The sequence below is a fragment of the Microtus oregoni genome, unplaced genomic scaffold (genome assembly GCF_018167655.1).
Source record: "Microtus oregoni isolate MIOR12 unplaced genomic scaffold, Mior012 000013F_ref0000133, whole genome shotgun sequence".
Lineage (NCBI taxonomy): Eukaryota > Metazoa > Chordata > Mammalia > Rodentia > Cricetidae > Microtus > Microtus oregoni.
This window is the reverse complement of record NW_024543072.1, coordinates 32,111,611-32,123,068: the sequence shown is the minus strand read 5'-3', so window position 1 is coordinate 32,123,068 and position 11,458 is coordinate 32,111,611. Positions and strand designations below refer to the sequence as shown.

The following is an 11,458-nucleotide window of genomic DNA, read 5'->3' as shown; positions in this document are numbered from 1 at the left end:
TATCCCAACATTGGCTTCTTACCCTTAAGATTGCTGGCCCCAGTTCCATCTATGAACACAGGCTGATGTTTGCCTGGGCTCAGATAGCGTGGTCCAAAACCAGTTCAAACCCTTATCTCCTGACCCTAACTATGCACCTGCCTTTGAACGTTATTACTCTGTAGACGTTTCTAACAACAAAAATGTTGAGACCAAAACAAAGGAGGGAGCTGCTGCTTGAAGGTGCCCCCAATTGTGCAATAGATTGGTTTCTGAAAGAATTAGTTCTTAATTGATTCCTTATCAACTCGATGGTATTTTAAGTGCTCCCAAGGCATTTCCCATTTAAAAGTGCCCTGTGGGGGCTCCTTTTGTATGGCGAAGGGTATTTTCTGCCATGTGAATGATTACCTGCTTCCTTCTAAATCTGTTTGCTCTCCAAGTGTAATTTCCTTTCCTCCAAGACATTTGTGTGCGTGCATTAGAGTAGGCCTGCCTTCAGTCCCCTGCCTCTCCTTGGCTGGCAGGGGTTGGCAAATGCTTGCCTCTGCCATCCTAGTTAGTGACCGAAATGAAGGCCACCCACAAGCAGCAGTGCCTTTTAAGCGCACGTGGTGTCTGAAATGCCTCCCTCCCAGTTTCCAGCCATTTTGAACATCCTCAACTTAATGACCATTGCTTGCATTGGAGAAGGGGGAAAGCATCGTTGTGCTAGATGCCCACACTGAGCCATTAGTTACTCCCTAACTATAGTGAGCTCCGTATTAATTGCTCTTCCAGATACTTAGGTGTGTGTAAAGCGGCAGGTGTCTGCTTTCCTTCTCCAGGTCTGCCTCTAGCTTCCCGTGCAGGAAGAAATCCTTGTGGCCCAGGAGAGAAGAGACGGCTGTGGCTAATAATGTGACAATCATGTGACTTTAACAATTGTTTCTAGAGGCAACAGAAATGGTTCTGAGGTTAAGAACACTTGCCTGGGTTCGGTTCTCACCACAAACATGACAGCTATTAAATGCCTGTAATGCCACTTCTCAGGGATCAGATGCCCTCTTCTGGCCTCCTTGGGTATCAGGCATTCATGTGGTGTACATACATACATGCAGACAAAACATCTCTGTACATAATAAATCTAAATCTTTAATAACAGTTAACAATGTGAAATGAAAGTTACCAATGCTTTCATGGTTCTCTCTTGCTGTTGGTTTTGTTGCTGATTAATTTTATAAACACCCGTAGAAACCCCAAATGTCAGGCACACAAAGGTGAAGAGGACTCTGGCCCTGTGTCTCACATGTTCTGTCTCCGCTGAGAAGATAAATATGTAAACAACAATCACAGCATCACGGAAGTACAGTGCTATAGGAAGGCACTTTGGAAACACAACACGAAGTGCCACACTTTGCTGGAAATGAAAGAGCATTTCCCCAGAGTTGGTGGTATTCTCATGAAATCTTGAAGAGTGAGTAGGTGTGTGTCAAATGCATGATGTCATACAGGACCTTTCAAGAAGAGACAGTCATGCAGTCTATGAGGCACTGATGCGAGCCCAGTGTTTGGAGGCTGGTGGGTGGCGGGACACAGGAAATGAGGACGAGTAGGAGATTAGTTGAAAACATTCATGGTGTCAAGACCACAATGCAGCTTGGGCATTCATTTTTCTGCGGAAGGATTTCCTCCCAGAGGGGTGTCTTAGTTACTCTTCTATTGTTGTAATAAGACACTAAAACCAAAACAGCTTGTAGAAGAGTTTATGGAGGCTTACAGTTTGAGAGAGTAAGTCCACGGCCATCATAGCAGGGAGCATGGCAGTATGCAGGCAGGCATGGTGCTGGAGCAGTAGCTGAGAGCTTACATCGCAAAAGAGAGGGGGGAGGGGGAGGGAGAAGGAGGGAGCGAGAGGGAGGGAGGGAGTGAGGGAGGGAGGGAGGGGGAGAGAGAGAGAGAGAGAGAGAGGTAACTGATAATGGCATGGGCTTTTGAAACCTTGAAATCCACCCTCAATGACACACCTCCTCCAACAAGACTGCACACCCTAACCCTTCCCAAACAGTTTCACCAACAGGGGACCAAAGATTTAAGTACACAAGGGCCAAGTATTCAAATACATGGACCATTCTTATTCAAACAGTTACAATAAGGTAAGGACATGATGAAATTCGGTATCCTGGGAAATGGTCCAAAATCTATTGGGGCTGAGGGCAGGACAAATACAATACCAGGAAAGCAGCTATGGGGAAGAAGAAAAGGCAAAGCATTTACACAATAGCGGTGATGTAAAATTCTACAAGTTGGTGACTGTGAGATAAGAGAAAGAAAGATCTTGGAAGATCACACATCTCTGGCCTCAGCATACATGTGTCCTTAAGGAGGAAGAAAAGAGAGGTGACACAGCCAAGCAATAAGCTACTAGGACAGACTTCCAGAGGCTAGAGCATTCAGAAACTGCAGAGGGGATTTTTAGGAGTGAGATCCCCAGTCACTCCTACCTGCAGGTTTGGGATCTGCTCGCTCATTCTGACCCAGCTACTCCTCAGAGCTCTTACTTTCGGCCAGAGTAGAAATTAGCTTGATTTGCAGCCAATGGCCAAAGGAAGCAGTTGAGAACTGTATCTGTCAGAGCCTCAGTTCCACACAGCAGAATGTTCTGGCTACTTTAGTCAAGGAAGAAAAGAAATTATTAAAATATATGATTGGCTGATAAAATCACCCAGAAGGCCAGGCTTGGAAGCATCATGGCCAGGGATGACACTTGGACCACACTGGGCCACTAATGTTGGGCTCTGGAAGCCTAAAATTCTGCCTTCAATGCTCACAGTCATGCTGACTGATCAGAAAATCATGTTGATTGATCAGAAAAGTCACACTGATTGATCAGAAAATAGTCTCCGTCCTCATTTCCTCCCTTGCCTTTTTCCCCCACCAAACTCTCCCATCAATGAATGTAATTGGTAGAACTTGAATCTACAGATATTTCCAGAGGTGAAAATGCAAAGAATCTGATTTTTTTCCCTTGGGGAAGTGAGATTTACGAGTGCAGGGAACACCCCATAAATAGGAAAACAAATATTGCTTCGGAGGGTTACTGTGAAAGACAAAGCTGGAACTAAGAACACCCCTATCCCTAGAACTTGGGAGCTGGGATAATTGAAAATGTTACAACTTCATTCTTTATAGGATAAGTCTCCCCAGATTGGAGAACTCACTGTGGCACGTGAAGTATTGTCAATTTTATACAGTACGTTGTTGGCACACGCAGCCAGTACAGCCTCTGAGCATGTGGTCCTCTCCAAGGCCACGGCAATATGAAACTTATGCATTCAGAGAGTACGGACTGTATGCCTATTGTGTCCCCTGACCTATATGTGGCATTAAAGTCAATTGGGCTGAAGTATTGGGGACATCTGTGCCCATATCATTTCGTGTCATGTTCACAGAGATGACACCTGGAGTCTGTCATGGCTGTGACAATCTGTCATTGTTAGAGAAGCAATTACAGTTTGCCATGACACAAAGACCTTCACGGTCACTCGGGGATGCGAGAGCTTGCTTGGCAGGTGCAGCCGGACACCCCCTTTCTACATCTTCCAGTCAGCTACTCCAGACTGCCTCTGAAAAAAGAGACCACAAAGGAGTGGCCTGAGGCCCAAGGAGAAATAGAGTACGATCTTCTAGGTCATTTGGCCAGATTCCTCGTGATAATCATTCCCATCTTTTCCCTCTGAGGGCAGTCACTGGGGACACTCGGCCCATTGGACTCTCCATCCCTCTGCAGCACAGGAAGATTCCTGGTCCTTATTCCCCAGCTCCCAGAGTCTCTCCATGCCAGAAAAATCTGAATCATCCCGAGGAAAGAAAGCCATCTTGCTGAAGAATGAAGCGTCATTCTAAGAGGCATTTGTGAGTCCTGGCAAAATGGCTTCTTGTCTGAGTCACGGGTTAATGTTTAGGTGAGGAGAGGCCTCCTGAGCTTGGGTCTGTTTCCCTGGAAACATGGGCAGAAGTGGTCTTCACAGAAACCAGGCAAACACACGATGATCAGGGGGTCCATGAGCACTTGGTTCCCTACAACTCTGAGTAAGGTCGTGCTGCAGCTCCCAGCGGAGCCAACACTCTCCTGCCCGGCTCTACACAAGCTTTCAGCAGGGCCCAGTATGCACTTCTGGCATGAGGCAGGCAGAGCTGAGTGTGCACAGTTTAGGCACGTTGAAAATATCTTAATGTTCCCCACCTACTCCAGGCCTCCACAGTTTCATTTCTTACAGCCACGGCCTTGTTCTTTTGAATTTGATACTCTCTTTAAATGAGGTCCTTTAGTAATCTCGCCCTAAGATGTTTTATATCAGCTTCTGCTTCCAACAAGGTGGACTAAAGATGACCCAAATCACCACCCTTATGAAACATCAAAACTGAACACAGTCTATTGAAAAAGATTTTTTCAAGCATTATACAATTTTTAAAAAAGAAAGGAGGAATAAAATAAGTGAGCACTAAATACGTCTTATGTCCAGGCCTGGAAAGTTGATTGGAGATCTCCTGCGTAAAAGGATTTACCTGAACTGAAGAGGTGGAGTCCTGTGTTTAAGAAGCCCAAAGCAGCGAGATTTCATTGAGCAAGCTGTCAAAGAGAACAGATGGTTTAGAGTTTGTGTCTAGAATGTTCCTCAAAGGCCTATATTTACAAAGGGGTCATCGGGGCTTCACTCAATCTCTTGCTCCCTTTCCCTCCACTCTCTGGCCACCATGAGCTAAGTGGCTACACTCTCCCCGCCATGGTGTTCTGCCTTGCTCCAGGCCCAAAAGCGATGGAACCAAAAGACTGTGGCCTTAACTTCTAAAACTCTGAGCGAAAGCAAATCCTCCCTCATCGTAAGTGGTTTATCTCAAGCTTTTTCATTATAGTGATAGGTGACCGACTAACACAATTTACCTGCTCAGTGAGAAACCTGTGGAGATCGACAAAGGACTTCGCCTGGATAAGTGACTAAATACAGTTGCTCCATGGCCTCCATGGTGAATTGGTTCCAGGAAACCCCACAGACATTAACATCTAAGAATGCTTGAGTCCGACATGTAAAATAGCATAGTTCACGTGAGTGTAGCCTACACAATGCTCTGATAAGCTTAGCTCATTACTAGGCCACTTACACATATTACAACCCATTTGCTGTGTGAATCACTGTTACATTGAATTGTTTAAAGAGCAGTGAGAGGGAAACAAAAGATCACTACACAATTTAATATAAATACAACTTTTTAACAATATGCTCTGTACAAGGATAAATAAATCTGTAGACATGGAATGGAAGGATACAGAGGGCCGCCTGTGCTGATTAGCACTTGTGTATGAGAAAACCACCTGAGGCAGGAGAAAGGCCCAAATGGAAAAAAAAAATTCCTGAAGCTATCCCAGGACTGGGACTTATTTATATTTCAAACAGAGCAGAGAACCCTACAAAGCACGGGCTATAAGGAACACTATTCAAGAGAACATTGCCAAGTTAGCCCTATGTTGAATGTTGACTGGTCTCAACCAAATCCGAAAGCAAGCCTCAAAAGGATCATGGTACTATTCGATCCCTAACAACTGCTTAGAACATACCACAAGGGCATTAAAGGAGCACAAAGCTTCAGCACCCACCCAAGAACCTGAAATATAATGTGTTGGACACTCGGTGAAAAGTTGTCAGACATACAAACTGCAAACGACCATCCACAGGGGCCACAGGGGAAACATCCATCAACAGAGACAGACCTGGAAATAGTATGGATGGCAAAATCATGAGACAAGGACCATGATACTCCTATGATAATTATTTTCCCGCCTGGTAAAGTGGGTAACCGAAATCATGAGCTTGGAAAAGAGAGCCATGAACCAGTTTTTACAATACAACTGGGTATGATGGTTCATACCTATAATTCCAGCTAATCAAGAGGCTGGGGAAGAAGGAGCAAACTCAAGGATAGCTTGGACAATTTAACAAGACCCTGTCTCAAATTCAAGTTTTCTTTTTAATCCTACAAATATTGAAGAAATCACATTTGAAACAAAACTTTCCAGAAAGAAAACTCCAGGCCCAGTAACTTCTCTGGCTAATGCTATCGGTTCTATACAATACAAACACTTTCGAAAATTGAAAATTACTATAGCAGGCAGAATAATAGTCTCTTCTGGATGCCCATGTTGTGGTCCCTGGAAGTTATGGCTAAGGATGTTGAGCATTTCCTTAAGTGTCTTTTAGTCGTTTGAGATTTGTCTGTTGAGAGTTCTCTGTTAGGTCTGTTGGGGTTTGAAGAACTCAAGCTCACTACAGTCTAGGCCGAACTCAGGGTATAGCCCAGGCTGGCCCAAAACTAGTTGTCCTCCTTCAGCCTCTCCAGTAGCTTATAGACACACACCACCACATCTAGCGTGTTTTCATTCTTTGAAGCCACTAAATTTGTGATAATCTGTTATAAGCAATAGTGCAAAACTAATACCTGGGAAGGACATTTCCAACTTATTCCGTGGGGCCAGCGCTATCTTAACAGCCCAAACAAACCATAACATTACCGTAAAGAAACCCACAAAACCATTACCAAATTAGCAAGCCCATTTTTAACAATATAGGAAAGGACAAGTCATCGTGACTAAGTGCAATTTATCCCAGGAAGGCTATGATGTGTTCAAACCCCAGTGCTTTCCCGTGTCCCAAATTCCTCTAATGGGTTTGACATCCAACAACATCATATGTCACCCTTATCTTTCCCTCAACTCAGGCTTCACCCACAGTTGCTATCTCTCTGTTTCTGACCTCACGAAGCACCCCACCTGCTTCGACAAGCTCAGGCTCTGCCACAGAAGTCTTCTCTTACCGCTTCTTGTGAACATCTCTTACTGATCTGGAGCAGATGTGCCCCGGGGCTCTGCCTCAGGCTCCTCCTCCCCACCTCCCCTATCTTTCTACCACACTCTATTAGGACTTCTCTACTATGGCATCAATTTCTATTAACTGTTCTTTTTTCTAGACGATGAACTCCAACAAGAAGAAAGTGTTACTCAAGGCATCTTTGAGACTAAATGCCTAGCACAGTGCCTGGAGTATGGTAGGTTCTGCATATGCATTTGTTGATTTGTATCTATTGAATAGTTGGTAATTTCTAGAGATAAAATCCAGTGTTCTGGGGGCACAGAGAGGACTAATTCAAAAGAAATAAACAGTCCTCCCTGGAGACTAGAAGGGTTCCAAAACCAAACATGTCACCTTCTCACTCAAAAATACATCCCATAGTTTGCTTAAGTTCATAGGCTCACCATGCCAAATTATTCATACCATTCTATCTGAGACTCTAGGGAGGGTGTGGTCAAGTCTATTTCTCTGGTGAGAAAACTGAGGCCCAGGAAGGAAGAAATATCTGCCTAAGAGTCTGGTGTGGGATGCAGCAGAGCTGTACCCATCTCCAGCGGGCTCATTCACTGGTCCTCCACTCTGTCTGCTCCTTCTGGCATGTGCTGCAGCCCCACCCCTACCTACAGAGAACAGAAATTAAAAGGACTTTTGCACTTGCCTTGGGCTCTGTGCGTTCCATCTCTATTTCTGTTCTCTGCCCTCTGCATGACTTTTGCAACAATTGAATTGCTGCAAGTCTACTCAGCCCATAACAACCCCAGTTAACCCTTTGGTCCCTAGACTTTGCTTTTACTTCCAGGCAAGCAGGCTACCTCTTTTATTCCCTTCCTTAAGGGCTAATTTAAAGAAAATGAAAAAGAGTATCTGAATTAAAATTGATTAGCTACAACTCAACAGGCCAACTACCCCTGAGTCTTTCCTGATTCACATATCCTAGCCACTCTCTCAACTCAAGACACAGCCCACGAGGTCGACCATAATCATGTGATCCACCTCAGTGATGGTCAGGAATCACCGATCCTGTCCAGTGTTCCTGAGTGGTCTGTCCCTCTGTTCTTGTTTGATGTGTATCTCATTGTGCCAGTTCCCTCATCAATGTTTCTGCTTTTTTCTTTTTATCTTTACTCAACTGCCCCATTGCTTCCATGTCACTGTGAAGAGAAGTCTTCTTCCTTTTCTGCCTCTATTTCTCACCCTGAGAACTGCCTGCAGGTTCTGTTATTCAGGCCGCATCACTCCGTCCAAAAAATGATCTGCATTTCCTCCCACTGATTACTTATTTTCTCACTTGTTTGATGCCATATTGTAATTTCTTCCTTTACAGCCATCAAATTGTTCAGTCTCTTTACACCTCTGCCAAATTCCTCAGATCTGCTCTTTATTTCCTCAGACTAGTACTACAGCATCTTCAGAGAGATGCTTTCCTGATGGGTGGTCCTTGATCCCCAACACACACGAAGAACAAAGGAACACCTTTGTATATTACAGTGCAAAACAGAAAATTGAGTCCTGTATTAGTCGGGGTTTCCTAAGGGGATGGAAGTGATATAATATAAATACATATGAAGAATTTATTAGACTGACTTACAAGGTATGGTCTGGGTAGTCCACCAATGGCTGTCTCAAGTTGGAAAGACCAGGAATGAACTGCTCATTCCATGAAGCTGGACACCTCTTAAGTCCTAATTTGGCACTAAAGACCTGGAAGGTTCCTGGATTGTCGGTGGGCTTCAGTTTATTTTAATATCTCACCCCCCCCAAAAAATAGAGTTAGTATTGGTGAATGAATTCCACAGCAATGGAACAGATGAATTTGCCAGTGGGAGCGAGGGCCAAAAGTCAGAAAGCAAAAAGCAAAGCTTCCTTCATTCATGCCTTTCTATCTAGAAAGATCATAGAAGGTGCCTCCCACATGTAGGATGGCATTCCTGCTTCAGATAACATGGTCAAGAAAATCCCTCTTGGGGGTTCCCCAAAGCTGTGCTTCAGGTGATTTCAGATGCATCCGGTTGACAGGCAGGATTAACCATCACTAGCACCCACATCTGGGGACACTCAGACTGTGCATTAAAGCCCCTTACAATGGTGACGCGAGGCACTTACAAAGCCTTCCACATGTGTCATATGTATAGAGAAGCCACAGAAAGAAATTATCCCAAGGCGGTTGCCTGCGGTAACGAAGGTACTCACTCCAAGAGGAAGGGCTTGTCAAGAAGTCTGCTTTTGTGCTGTGTTTTGTACTTCCCCCGTTTTGTGTGTCTCCCTTCACCTTGAGGAAGAATTGCGTTGGCTCAAGTGCCCAACACAAGCCCACAGAAAACCCATTCCCCTTTGTAAGATTTCTGTCACTGTTAGGGAACTTCAGCTCTCCAGTCTTCTCTGAATTTGTCTTCATGTCACTTCTGAACACTTGACCTCTACTGGCAGTCATAATTGTTCCTGCATCTTTATCCTAGAATTGAAATCGATTCAGACATGAACTCAATGTTATTCTTTAAGCTAGAGGGCAGGAGGAAGAAAGAGAGGGGGAAGCACTTTTTAGTGTAAGGAATATTGGTTCAAATTTGGAGAAACAGAGTAGCTCGTGTGTGTGTGTGTGTGTGTGTGTGTGTGTGGTGTGTCTAAATAAACCTCTTAAAACCGAGCCTCAGGACTTCTTTGCAAGGGATAGATTTCCCCATTCATTTTGGGAGAAGCTATATTTGGATCTTAACTGTCCCTTCAAAGGCCAAACTCTTGAGCCCCTGACTTTACTCCAAGTTTCCCTGTTGATATGTCACGCTGCTTTGCCACAAACCAAAAGCAACAGACTCACCAATCCTGAGTCGAAGTAAACCTCTTTTTGTAAACTGATGACCCTCAGTATTTGTTACAATACTCGTGACCTCTCCTTTGTTTTCTTGCTCTGTTCTCGTCCCACTCTCAAAATTCATGTTCGTTCATCTGGGAACCCTTAGTAGCAGCTTAAAGAAACTAAAACAAACAAATCTGGGTCTTAAATTCTCTGCAATAACCCAAGTAAATGCGGGTGTGCTGTGGGTGAGAAAAGGCAACACCCCTGGAAGAGTTGTGGCCCTCAGCAAGATACTAACTAGCTGTCAAGGCATTTCCTATGATAAAATGGGGGGGGGGGGTGTCCAGAGACAGCCATGAAGATGGCTATTTTTAACTGTGAGTACAAACGGGGAAACTGAGGTGTCCAAAGGAGTTCATGTCACCGCTGATTCTTTTTTTTTTTTTTTTGCATTTTTTTGTTTTTTTATTTATTAATTAAAAATTTCCACCTACTCCCATCCTCCCATTTCCCTCCCACTTCCCCCCACTCCCCCTCCTCCTCGCTCTGCAGTCCTAAGAGAAGTCAGGGTGTATTCAAATCGGACTCTCTGAATGTGGCTGACAATGAGGGCGGACTGAGGAGCCAATGATGATACCAGATTTGGATCCTACTGCATGTACTGGCTTTTGGGGAGCCTAATCTGTTTGAATGCACACCTTCCTAGACCTGGATGGAAGGGGGGAGAGGGCCTTGGACTTTACCGCTGATTCCTTGTTAACTGAAAGACACAAAGCCTCTGAGACACCATTTTCCATTACTGTTCCTGGTGCTGGGCTGCGGTCCTATTTTAAGATACAATCAATTGTGTTTCGAACATTTTAGGGAAACAGCATGGACTTCTCCATCCAGCTCCACGGGAGGTCTGTGAAATAGAATTGCAATGTGTGACCTGCGCAGGGTTTGTCTCGTGTCAGTACAGGATTCTGAGCGTTCTCCTCACTTTCCTCAGGAAGTGTGAACACTAATGATATTTCGCCTCCACTGTAGATGATAGTTATTGAACTGATTCAGATAAAATTAGTTTCTATTCCGGTAAATACAATACTTAATTTAAAGAGAATCTCGGGTTTTCTCTTTTCCCTTCTGTGTATTTTTTTTCTCTACACTGCTCATTTCCTTTATTATAATGTGATTTGGGTTTTCTTTCTGTTCATAAACCAATAGTTTGCAGCAGTAATAAAATATAATTACAAACACCAATGGTAAAGGTTCACAAAAATTGCCACCTTTATGTTGTATTTACTTAGCCTAGACTGAGATCCTTGTGGGGCTTTTTTTTCCTAACAGAGTCTCACGATATAGCCTAGGCTGTCCGCAGACTGGCAACTATTTACCCGTCATTGTTATAAAAGCTAGAGAAGCAATAGAAGATTTTTAAAAAATATCTCTACCATTACAGAGCTTCTAACTTTGCAAGAAAGATAAGTCATAATTAAATAATCAAGTCATAGGATGCTGAGGTGAGAAAGAGATGTGGGACCATCAGGAGCCCACCACGGTGATTCCCAGCTGGGTCTAGGAAATTAAAATGGGTGTGGCATTGGTGGGTTAAGCTTCAAAGGCTGAGTTAGCTAAGTGAAGGGCAGAGGCTGGAGGTCAGAGATTGGAAAGGACAAGAAGGAAGAAGGATCTATCAGGAAACAGAACCTTCAGATGTAGCTTGAGTCAGTCAACAACATGGACTAGGGAAAATGTCCGGATGGAATAGAAAAGACAGAAGATGGTGCATGGGGAGGCAGATAGGCAGCCAGGAGCCACA

General features: G+C 44.2%; 1 long non-coding RNA gene across 1 annotated transcript; it reads right to left on the bottom strand.

Moving 5' to 3' along the window:
- Positions 1-1,779: 1,779 nt before the first annotated feature.
- LOC121455288 lies at positions 1,780-4,946 on the bottom strand. The gene is made up of 4 exons (XR_005975469.1): positions 4,904-4,946; positions 4,528-4,591; positions 2,463-2,627; positions 1,780-1,823 (listed from the first exon to the last, which is right to left on the bottom strand). It is a non-coding gene; the product is annotated as an uncharacterized LOC121455288 (long non-coding RNA).
- Positions 4,947-11,458: the final 6,512 nt, after the last annotated feature.